This window comes from Phalangium opilio, unplaced genomic scaffold (assembly GCF_054372755.1).
Source record: "Phalangium opilio isolate 3A_F unplaced genomic scaffold, DU_Popi_V2 ptg000048l_1, whole genome shotgun sequence".
Taxonomy (NCBI): Eukaryota; Metazoa; Arthropoda; class Arachnida; order Opiliones; family Phalangiidae; genus Phalangium; species Phalangium opilio.
This window is the reverse complement of record NW_028324170.1, coordinates 3,249,210-3,260,661: the sequence shown is the minus strand read 5'-3', so window position 1 is coordinate 3,260,661 and position 11,452 is coordinate 3,249,210. Positions and strand designations below refer to the sequence as shown.

At 35.0% G+C, this 11,452-nt stretch overlaps 1 protein-coding gene across 1 annotated transcript in view; it reads right to left on the bottom strand.

Annotated features, from left to right (window-relative positions):
• The window catches only part of LOC149673737 (octopamine receptor beta-2R-like), a 143,335-nt gene that overhangs the window by 90,115 nt on the left and 41,768 nt on the right, over positions 1-11,452 (bottom strand). Inside the window, exon 3 of the mRNA XM_089839438.1 lies at positions 6,814-6,967. The gene's annotated coding sequence lies outside the window, so the exon portion shown is untranslated. The remainder of the gene's footprint in view (positions 1-6,813; positions 6,968-11,452) is intronic.

Below are 11,452 nucleotides of genomic sequence, written 5' to 3'. Positions count from 1 at the left end.
TTTCCCCTATATCCTTAAAAAAAATAGAAAACCCTAAATGTATATGTGTGCTAAAAAAATTAAATGTTTATTAACGAAAAAAAAAAAAACAATTGTAAAAGTAACCTTTAGGGTCGCCCCCTCCCAAATTCTAAAATGTTTCCAAAAACAGTCGTGATACGATGATTAAAATCTAATTAAAAACACTCTATTAAAGGGGCCGAGATTATTCGTACATGTTATACATGACCTGATTATTAAAAATAATTTAGTTATAAACAAGTTTAATTTTAATTAAAGACTTAAAAGAAAAAAGGAATATAAATATTGTAAACGAAACGAAACGAAACGTTATTGGACGTTGCGCTGCGAGACTGGAAATTTTCGCTTAGCCTAACCGTACGAAATAAGATTTAATTTTAATTATAATTAAAATTAAATGGTGACTAAGTTAAAGAAAGAAGGTGAAAAAATAGTTATTGATGAAATACAAATGGATTATGAGTGAGAGAAAAGAAAACCAATACAAAGAAACGTTGAATATTGTAATTAAAAATGAAGTTATTTAAAAACCTATTTATTCTCGTCGGATTAATTATTTTTAAATATTGATTATATTAATTATCTTTCTCGACAGGTCACTCTAACCATATTTTCTTACAGTAGTTAACTAGAGAAAATTCTTTCCCTCAGAAAAAAAAACCCTATTTTAATGCTTTACATAATTATATAAATTCATTAACTTTTGTGTGTTTCTCAACAGGCCAAACCTCCAACTCAAAAACAATATTTTCTTACTGGTATTTTTCACTAAAGAGCTTAACTAGAGAAAACCCAATTAACTTTCATAATTAATTAAATTCATTATCTTTCTCTCGTTTTTCAACAGACCTATAGGTCAAAAATAAAAAAACTTTCTTACAGATTCTTCCCTTCTCTATTGGCGCAGTGTTCTCAGACCTTTTGTGAGTTAGCCAAGTTATTCAAGAACTGATTCAAACTGAACTACCAACATTATTCTCTTAGCCCAACAGTGTAAAAACACGCGGGATACACCAATAAAAACCAAAAAAAAAAAAAAGAAAACCACACACACACAGCCTTAGATATTCAAAAATATTGGAAATATCACTTGGGAAGTCACTCTTTCAAAAGTAATATAGTGAGAATCAAAAATCCTTTTTTTAGAGATAAAATAAACCCAGCTTCGTGGAAACCTCAATATCTTTCTATCGGTTATGAAAAAATGTTTTGGGGCGAAAGTTCACGAGGAATTCGAAGTAAGTAAGCTGTTAAAAATTCTGAAACCCCCACATATGAATTCGATCATAAATTTATAAGATATGTTCCATAAGTATGACACTACCTATACTTCGTAATTCTAGAGACTTACAGCTCGAGCTAGTTCGAGAACGACAAGCGAGAATTGTAGACTACACTCGGTTAATTTTGCAGTCCATCTTCCTATTTAGTCTGTATATTAAGCCCCAATTTGACAGCGCCTCACCAGGCGTCGCTTTACCTCGAATCTATGACCTACATCACTTCAGGACAAGCTCCAGTTTGTAACCAGTGACAAACTTATGGAACATATCTAATGAACTTATGTTTATACTAATGATTCTATTAACAGAGTGTACTTTCCGAGAAAAGCCTGAATACTTCTAAAGAAGGAGAGGACCTAACACGCTTCTGACGACAACAATATATCTATCTATAATTTTTTTATATATATAAATTTATATTTTTTCTGTCAAAATACAGCTGTCAACTGACACCAAAACTTGTAGGCGGGTTCAAAGAGTTGTGGATAGAACTAGGCTTCGGCTTCCTCTTTTTCCCAGAACCAAGTCTTATATATATATATCTTTTTGGGCAATATTTACTGCACACTCGGAACTTGTAACCCGCCAACTTCCCTTCCTTATCCTGAACTTTGCCCTCAACCTTTTAGGAACTATTGATCATTCATGGTTCCTAACATAAAAAATGACTATTTTCTTATATACTGCACAGAGAGAATTACTGATACTATCTTGAACCGGATTGCGTATGAACCCTGAAAAAACATTTCCCCCCCTTAAGAAACGGAAATAGATGACGAGAAAACCTCGTAAGTCACTTCCGGTAAAAGGACACTGACTTCTTTAAGGGTTCTAGTGAAGAAACATTACATTTTTCGGTCGTTTTAATGGCCCAAAAAAGGTTATTTACAACTAATTTCTTGACAGGGTCTACTTCCTGGAAATTTAGCCATCTTTTGTCTTAAAGGGAGTATAAGGAAAAAATTCACTTCCTGTTTAGCTACTTCCTTCGTTTCCTGCCTTCACTGATTGGTTGTTGAATTTAGTAACGAATAATATTTTCTTTAACCTAATTACCCCAAACTATCATCATGATCTCTTACATGTCCTAAACTAAAAGGTTGCTAGTACAGAACCAAAAACAAACTGTCCCATGGATACACGTTTCCTGTAGCAGACTATTTACTAAACTTCAATCTAAAGGTGATTCCAGACATTCTCCTTTACCGAAACATTTCCTAACGGGGTTTATTACATATAATTAACCTTTGACCTTTCTAACTTTAACAAAACCTCGTTTAAATCTTTAAATTAAGTCTATGGTCTTAAATATTCGCCAATTTCCAAGAATTCCGAACCTTCGATCGGTTCATCCCATTGGCGGGTTTAGTTCGTATTAACATTAACATTTGACCTTTTGACCTGACGGTCGTCTAGTCACTACGACCTTGTTACTAATGACTTAAATGACGTCTATCTCGGTATACGTAGAATTTAGTCTAGACAAAGTGATAATTAAGTTAACTTATCGAATTAAATATAAAGTACTTTAATATAAAAGGGTTCCTAAATATTATTTTTCTTCCATAAATGAATTTAATAAGTTTCAAACTCGACCTAGGCCTAGACCTGAATTTTACTCAAATATAGTATATAACTCTTTTTAAGAAATTCGAAAAGCAGTCGAGATCTTTTGAAAGCTTCATCTTAAGCCTTTGCGGTAAAGAAGAAAAAGAAGAGTAAAAAAAAAGGTTTTTAAAAATACACTCTCTTAAGGTTCAATAGGAAAATCGACCGGAAAATTAAATTTTAGCTTCGAGGCATCAAGTAAAGTTTAAGGTTTCAAGTTTAGTATAGAAATATTTTGCGCGTCCTTTTTAATTTTTCTTATATCAAAACTTAGAGGACCTCTTCGAGTAAACATCTTTTTAAAAGTCAAGAGGTCACGAAAGGTTAGTTCTTTGAAGCTGCTTATGTAAGGTCCTATATGCTAAAACCCCGATCAATAATTCACTCAAAATTATTAAAAAAAAAGTTTGGAGTCTTAATAAAAGTGTTCTTTTTTATATATATATAAACATATGACAAATTCTATTTATTCTAACGAGACCGTAATTAAGAGAGATTCGAAAGTACCCAGTATTTTTTCAATCCCCGTTCATACTAACTACATTTTATTAATTATGTTTTCAAACCCACAAAGGGACTCTCATTGCTAGGAGAAAAAATAGACATCTACCCTCGCGTCTTTCCGGATTTAAAGTAGTTCTGGGAATTTCAAATGAACCAAGGATTCTAATTAAGGGGATTAATATTCAATTATTTTAATTATAACTCACGGAGTTAATAACCCTCAAACTTATTCCCAAGAAAACTTTTCCACAGCTAGTGAAAAAAAAATATCTAACAATCGAGTCAATGTGAACGGGTCTCTAATAAAACAGAAGTAACTTAAACTTAATCCAAGTTACGCGTCTATAACTTTGATGAACCCTGTGTAGGTTATTAAACTAGGAAACGTGCAGACGTCAATAGAGTAACCAGACGATAAACGTATATAACCCAGTTACGTCATTATAAGATGTCAATATACAAAATTGTTAACCCTTTCGCTATTAAAACACAAAGCCTTTGAAAACTCTAGTAATAGCAAGCCATATTATTTTCCCATACATCCACAAAGACTTTGCTGCCACTACTCCATTATACCACTCATAAAATTGTTTACAAGTTTTCGAGGCATACCTGAACTGAATTTGTTTACACCGAAGCGACCTCATTGTTAAGTTAATGACATACAGGGTGTTTCTGATAAGTCTGCATCCATAAATTAAAGGGGATGTTCTTTGGGTGCACGATTTTGAGTCGAAAATGTAGCTTCTATCTATGACATTTTGCCGTCCGGGCCACTGTTTTCAAGTTAAGATTGGATGGAGTATTTTACGTATGACCCCTTAAATTTAATTAAGACAATGATTTCTAATTTAATTAAAGGGTCATTCCTAAAACTCTCAAGTCAAAACTCGAAAACAGCGTTCGGGACTGCAAAAATGGAGATACAAGTTACATTTTCGAGTCAAAATTGATTTCCCAAAGAACATTCCCCTTAATTTATGGAAGCAGACTTATCAGAAACACCCTGTATAAGTCTTCTTCATGTAACTAACTAAAGGATGACCAGTGGTCCTTGGGTTTTAGGGCCGCCGCGTATTCCATCCATCTTCAGATTAAAATCAATAAATTTCAAAAGTCTTAACTTTACAAATGAGATTTTGGATTTTACGGTATAATAGATAAACCAAGGCCTAATTTAGGGTTTAACTAGATGTTTCCTATCTAAAAGATAACATTTTGATAAGGTATAAGATTTCTCCTAGCTACGAGTATCGGAGCATCTTCACTCCCTCTCTCCAAACCCCATGCTCTAGCCTCTCCAGCCTCTTACGATCCCTGTACCATTTTCCAGAGGAGTTTACTTGTCAAGCTCTAATCTTAAAGGCGTGAATAACACCGTTTCCTTTTAAGATAAACGTGTCAATAAGTATAGATAAAGCCCGGGAAAAATATCTATATCTATATAAATCAAAGTCCTGACTGACTGACTGACTGACTGACTGACTGACAGACTGACAGATAATCAACGCCCAGCCCAAACCGCTTGCCCTAGAAGGCTGAAAATTTGCAGGAACGTTACTCATAAGTAGTAGGCGCGTACTAAGAAAGATTTTTCCAATCCGCCGCCATCTTAAAAAATGGCGCCCAGAAATGTAAAAAATCTTCTCTATGCAATTAAGTACGCGCGTTTCAACCGATTTCACAAATATTTAGTACACTGGTTTGCTTTAACCTTAAGACGGGCTGAATGGTCTTTCGGGTTCGATTTTTCGCCATCTTTTAAAATGGCGCCCAGAAATGTAAAAAATATTCTCTATGCAATAAAGTCCGCGCGTTCCAACCGATTTCACAAATATTTAGTACAATGGTTTCCTTTAACCTATAGACGGGCTGGATGGTATTTTGGGTTCGATTTGTTGCCATCTTTTTAAATGGCGGCCAAAAACTTAAAAACCCTTAATGTCCGCCTGAAAAGTAATAAAAAATATCCCGACGGGCTGACGGACTGTGCCGAGTGCCTTCGCTTCTAGGGTGCCACAAAAATATTAGTCATCAGTAAAATCTACACATTCTTTATATCATTTTAGATGGAAGTTCTTATTACACGCGAGCGACGCCGCGGGTAACGGCTAGTATATATATATAGATTATTAAAGCCTTCGTCGAAGACAAGCAAGCCATAAGTTGTTTTCATTTAATTCTTGGGTTAGAAACTTTTAAATTACTTTTTCGACTCAAAATTAATTGCCTATAATACCATCCCCCTGTACTTCGCCTCTACCACCCTTACATTTTGCAACTCCCTGTATATCTAACCTTTACATGCCCGGGTTTGAACTTTGACCCCCATAAAATCTTCAACAAGTTAAATCGATTCTTCCGCTTTCTTTCGTGGGCCCATCACTCTGACAAAAAAAAAACGTTAAAAAAAACTGACAAAGGCTTAATTGATATACGACGAGTGGCGCGCGATTTACGTACGAGCCTGAATTAATATTTATTAGTTTAATTAAAAAGCGACCCCTCATGGGAAAATAGAAGGGGAAACAAAAACCACCCTCTCTCGGTCTCATCTGACTTTGTTCCTTCCCTCTAGACATGTGAAATTCTATCCCATTTTCATTTCCCCCCCCCCCGTATCTCCGGGTGAATCTAACATAACATAGCCCGAGGGTAGCTAAGCCAAGGCTTAACGTAGAGTCTAGAACATTTCAACGCAGGCACGAGGAAGTGTACCAATCAACTAATGATGTAACACAACGATAGTTACAGTCTGTTATATAACACTAATGGGAACTTGTCTTATCGAAGTTTTCTATCAAACTTATTTATACCTCTAGCTTCAAGAAATTCGAGAACAAGTGCTGATGTTACGCGCCAAGTGGTTTCTTTCATTATAGAAGAATTGATACATTACATACCAAGAACTCGGGTTCTATATGCGAAAATGTTCCGTGATATTTCGCCTTCAAGATATGATTAGAGTGTTTTACGGATGACCCCTTAATTAAATTAGAAATAATTGTCGTATAGGCGCGTACTTATTTTTAGGGGGTCATCCGTAAAACACTCCAATGTTCATAACTCGTAAACGATGGCCCTTGTGGCAAAATGTCATTGTATACTTTCGACTCAAAATCGATTTTCCATGTACTTCGGTCCTACCACCCTGGGGTTTAAAGGATAAAGGAGTTATCAGAGGTTAAAGGTTACGAAATAAGGACACGTTTCTCGACATTGTGTCAATGTTTTTTTTTTGGGTGGAGAATTTTCAAGTATTTTAAAATGCCGGTTCATTTCAGAGGTTAAAGGTCAAAGTTTTACTAGTCGTTAATCGTATTACGAAAGAAGTAAGGAAGATTTTTTTGTTTCTTTTTTTTTGTTTTAAGCAGAATAAAAATAAAGGTGCACTGACCTTAATAATGCGTTTCTGAATGTCGTTGTCTCGAAGAAGTACTTAAGCCAAGAAGAAGATTTCCATTAGATGAATTGCTCTTCTTCAAGTGGGGGTTTTTTTCATACGGAATTCTTGGTACTTGACGTTATTGCATTTTTAAATGAACAAAGAACTGAAATTAAACAGGGGAAAAAATTAAACTGACTGGAAACAAGGACTAAGAAGATTAAATTAAAAAAAAAATTAAGATATGTAACGTTACTTGTTCAATTTAATTTTTTTCTTTTTTTAAAAAAAATACATAATGAATATTTTAACGCATATACATGGTGTTTCTGACAAGTCTACCATGGGGTCGACAACATTTACGGGGATATGGGCTCCCAAACATTGATAGGCCCCCTAAAACAAGAAAAGAAATAGTCACACAAGTGTTTTAGGGGGGCCAATAAATGTTTGGGAGCCCATGACTCCGAAAATAAATGTTGTAGACCCCATTCATGTTCTGGTGACACATTTTAACCCCAAGAACACACCACCCTAGAATTTATGTTAGACTTATCAGAAACACCAATAGTATTGCATTATTATTAAAGGGCAACTCATATTTTTCTTAAATTCACCAAAGTTAAAAATTAAACCAAACCATATAAGACCTCCCTCCCATTCGTTTTAACTTAAGACAAATAAAAATAAAATCCAATAAACCTCGTGGTAAAGTTCACTGACACGTAATAAAAATTGACGTAAGACAGTTAGGCTTAAAATTTAACTCCTAACCCTATCCTTTCCTAAATCGAAATGAAAGAAAGAAGAAAAAGAAAAAAAAATATCAGGAACTCAAAGCCAAACGAGTTAAGATTACAAATAAAAGCTAGCATTGTCTGTCCTGTAAATGAGATTCGTCGAGAAAACGTGTATAGTAGCGCGAGATTGCACCGAGTTACGTAGTAAATCTCGCGCTGGGGATAAAGAAGAAAATAAACCAATCAAAAAACTAAAACCTTCTCTCCATCCCTGTAGAATTCTACTCCGATAAACACAGAACTGCTAAGCCTAATTCTGCCGAATCCCTAGGCTGTTTACACGCGCCTAAAAAAAGGGAGGCGGTATCCAGCAAAACCCTGTTGAAGCGAGAAAGAGAGAGACCAGGGAGGTTAGGTTAGGCTTAGGGTTCCCTCTCCGTATCCTCTATTGGGCTTGGACGACAAATAAGATCTTAAGACAGAATCAAACTTTAACCCCGGCTGCAACTTTCTTTAGGGGTTACATTTGGTCAAATACAGCGCTGAAGAAGGCGCAGTCGAACTGTGGGTGGGGGGGGGGAGAAAGAGAAGATTGACCCTAATTCGGGCTATAGAGGTTTTTGGAAAGGGTTCGATTGGTCAATTTGCGGCTGGATGCACGGTTGCCGGAATATATACATTTTCCCTAATTTTTTCCCTGATGTTTTAGGCCTAAAGTTGCATATAAAACGGTGTATTTATAAAATTATTGTATTAGTTTTTAAGGTTACGTATGCAAATATATTTATAGCTAAGTTCGAGGTTGGAATTTTTCCATAAAATCAAATTCCCTGATTTTTTTCCGATTTGATTTTCCAATTTTATAAAATTCCTTGATATCACTCCGATTTGAGTTTCCAACTTTATAAAACTCCCTGACCTTTTTGGCCCCATTTTAAATTATTCCTCAAGTTTTCCAGGCTTTCCTTTGCCTGTAGTAACCCTCTTACGAAAACTGACTGACATAATTGTAGCCGAATTCACGATTTAAAAATTTTCCGAACAAAGTAATGACCCGAGTAAGCTCTGCGAGTCATAAAATAAATTTCAAAAAGGGTCACCTAACTCGTAAAAGAATAAAAATTGATTTAATTTTTATTTTGTTAAGGTACTTCATTTGTAAGGACGTAACGGGGTAAAGAAAATGGTTTTCAAGCCTGTGTACCCGTCCATACCTTTAAATTACGTTAAGAAAATATGCATATTGAGAAAACAACCATGGGGGTAGAATATACCAGTCCATCTCACTCTTAAATTGCCATTGATCTAAAGGCAACGCATGTCTTCTAAATTAACCGAAAAAATGCTAAAAATTCAATGGAAAATTCAACTTGAAATGAACAGAAACCCCTTTAAAGCTAAAGCCTTGGTCTTGGTCTTGCAGCACCATTGGAAATATTTTCCAAAACCCTAAACTCCATCTCCCTACAGTTTTGGTTTTATATCTCGCGCTTTTAGTCTGGGGAAAATGGGCCTAATGTCTCTTCACTGGCCTGGCCGAGGCTTAGGTTTGAATGAATTTACCTTAAAAAAGAAGAAAGTGAAAAGGTTTTGAAAGGAAACGGTCCCTTTAGATTTCTACGCCAACCCTTTTGAAAACGTTAGGCTTAGCTTACTAGCTTCGAGGCATAGACTTTGCCGATCAATTTCTTGGAATAATCTAGTAGATACCCGTACAAAATGTAGACCATTTTTTTAACCTCCATTTCTAAAAGTTCACAATATTTTAGACTTAACTTTTCCTTATCACTAAGTTAATTTTTTTATGGTTGGCGAGGCTTAAGTATCTAGTTTGTTAAGAATAATATGCAAACAACCTATTTGAAAGGTTTTCCACGAACGAAACTAAAACAAAGTAAAATTTATAGGAAAACGAACGAACTTAATTTGCGTGTTTACACAAAACGTAGAAAACAACTCCAGGTATGAGTGGAGGTGTGGCCTAGCTTGTACCAGGGGAGATAACATTGAGAATCAGTCAATTCTCCATTATAAATTATTCCAAAAAAAATACATTTGAAAATCGTATTTCTCGTGACTCGAAATCTGTTTAGGCTTAGCAGAATTTTTGATTTGAAACAAATCACGTGATTTCTCAAGACTAGAGATAAAACGCGACATTCGAGAAAAAGAAATGAATACTTTATAACTCTGGTTAAAACTTTGCTACTTCCATATTTCGTTTCAAGCCGATGTCACACATTCGTTATTCGTGGAGCACCGAGTAACTAACTATTTGCTTGGTTTATACAAAAATAATCACTGTAAAGTGATAGTTAGCGTTCTAGAATATTAAGAATTTTCAAAATTTAATTAGAAAATTAAAAACGGTTTAAAGCTAGACGAGTTGAAGGGGGACGTAAAATAGAATCTGCATATTGTTTTCTGGTATATCAAGGTCACTTTCAAGAAATTAATTAATTTCAAAGTGGTAACTATTTAAACATTGGTGGTCATCTTCTTCTGATATGAATAGGCCTATCTCGACTATAACAGGGTATTTGGAAAATAGGGTAAAGCGTCTAATGCCGGATTTTCAAATTAAGGACAAAATAGGGCGTGGTTTATTACACCATCCTTATCATCTAGGGGATTAACTCATCGCGTCTTTGGAGAAATTAAAAAGGGGACTTTATAATTCGACATTAACGCCGTCGTGTTGATGGCCTAGTCTTAACTTTCAGAGGAAAAAGCAAAAAGGTTTTAAGAAGTATGTTGGACATATACAGGGTGTTTCAAAGTGGTTAGTCGGACGGAATGGGTTCTATGACATTTTGCTCCAATGGGCACGGTTTTCAAGTTATCATTGGAGTACTTTAGTGATGACCCCTTAAATTTATGTAAGGAACTCAAAGACAATTTTTAATTTCATTAAGGGGTCATCCGTAAAACCTTCTCGCTTAGGGTGCCCCTAAGAGCAAAATTTCATAGAACATTTTCGACTCAAAATTGATTTCCCATAGAACCTACCCACCCTTTTTTGTAACACTCTGTATATATAGAAATTAGCAGCAAACAACTCTCAACTTTTGGGGGAATTAAGGGATATAAACATCACTTAAAACTTTAATAATTACAAAAATTAATTATGTATTAGAATGTTTATTTAAGGAATTAACTTTGGGAAATGTCCGCAACATCTGAAGGGACGGAATCTAATTAACTTCGATCGAAGTGCATGGGTGGGTGGGTGGCTTTGTTTTGTCTTTTTCCATTGCAAATGTCATATAATACAAGTTAAATTTTATATTAGTACGTGGGATGAGTCATTAAGAAGAGTCTAAAGTTTCTAGTTGTTTAAGTTAAAATACAAATAATGTATAAATAGTTTTAAAGTGATCGTGGCACGATAAACGTATCGATATTTAGTAGTAAAGTGATCGTGGAACGATAACCTTATCGATATTTAGTAGTAAAGTCATCGTGGCACGATAAACGTATCGATATTTAGTACTAAAGTAATCGTTGCACGATAACCTTATCGATATTTAGTAGTAAAGTCATTACTGTGCGATAAAATTGTCCAGAAATAGTATTTAAGGTCCCCGAAACAGAAATAAACTTGGAAAACTATAAATATTAATAATAGCTGGAACAAAATTTTCAATAAATCGTAGCCCATATTGAAAACGGAACAAGGAGATATGTATATCATCAATTTTAAAACAGAAGAATGTTAAGTATTCCGTCTACATACATTCATTTTCAAGTGGAGTTAGACGGAGAAAAGGAAATCGGGGGGTTTTCCCGCCTAAACAACACGAGAATTGGCGCTTATATATCTCGAGTCTTTTGGAAGCTGACGTAGGCGCGCGTGCTGTATATAAGTCAACTCTAGTGTTCTAGCAGCGGCAAAGGCTCCTTTTCTCCAC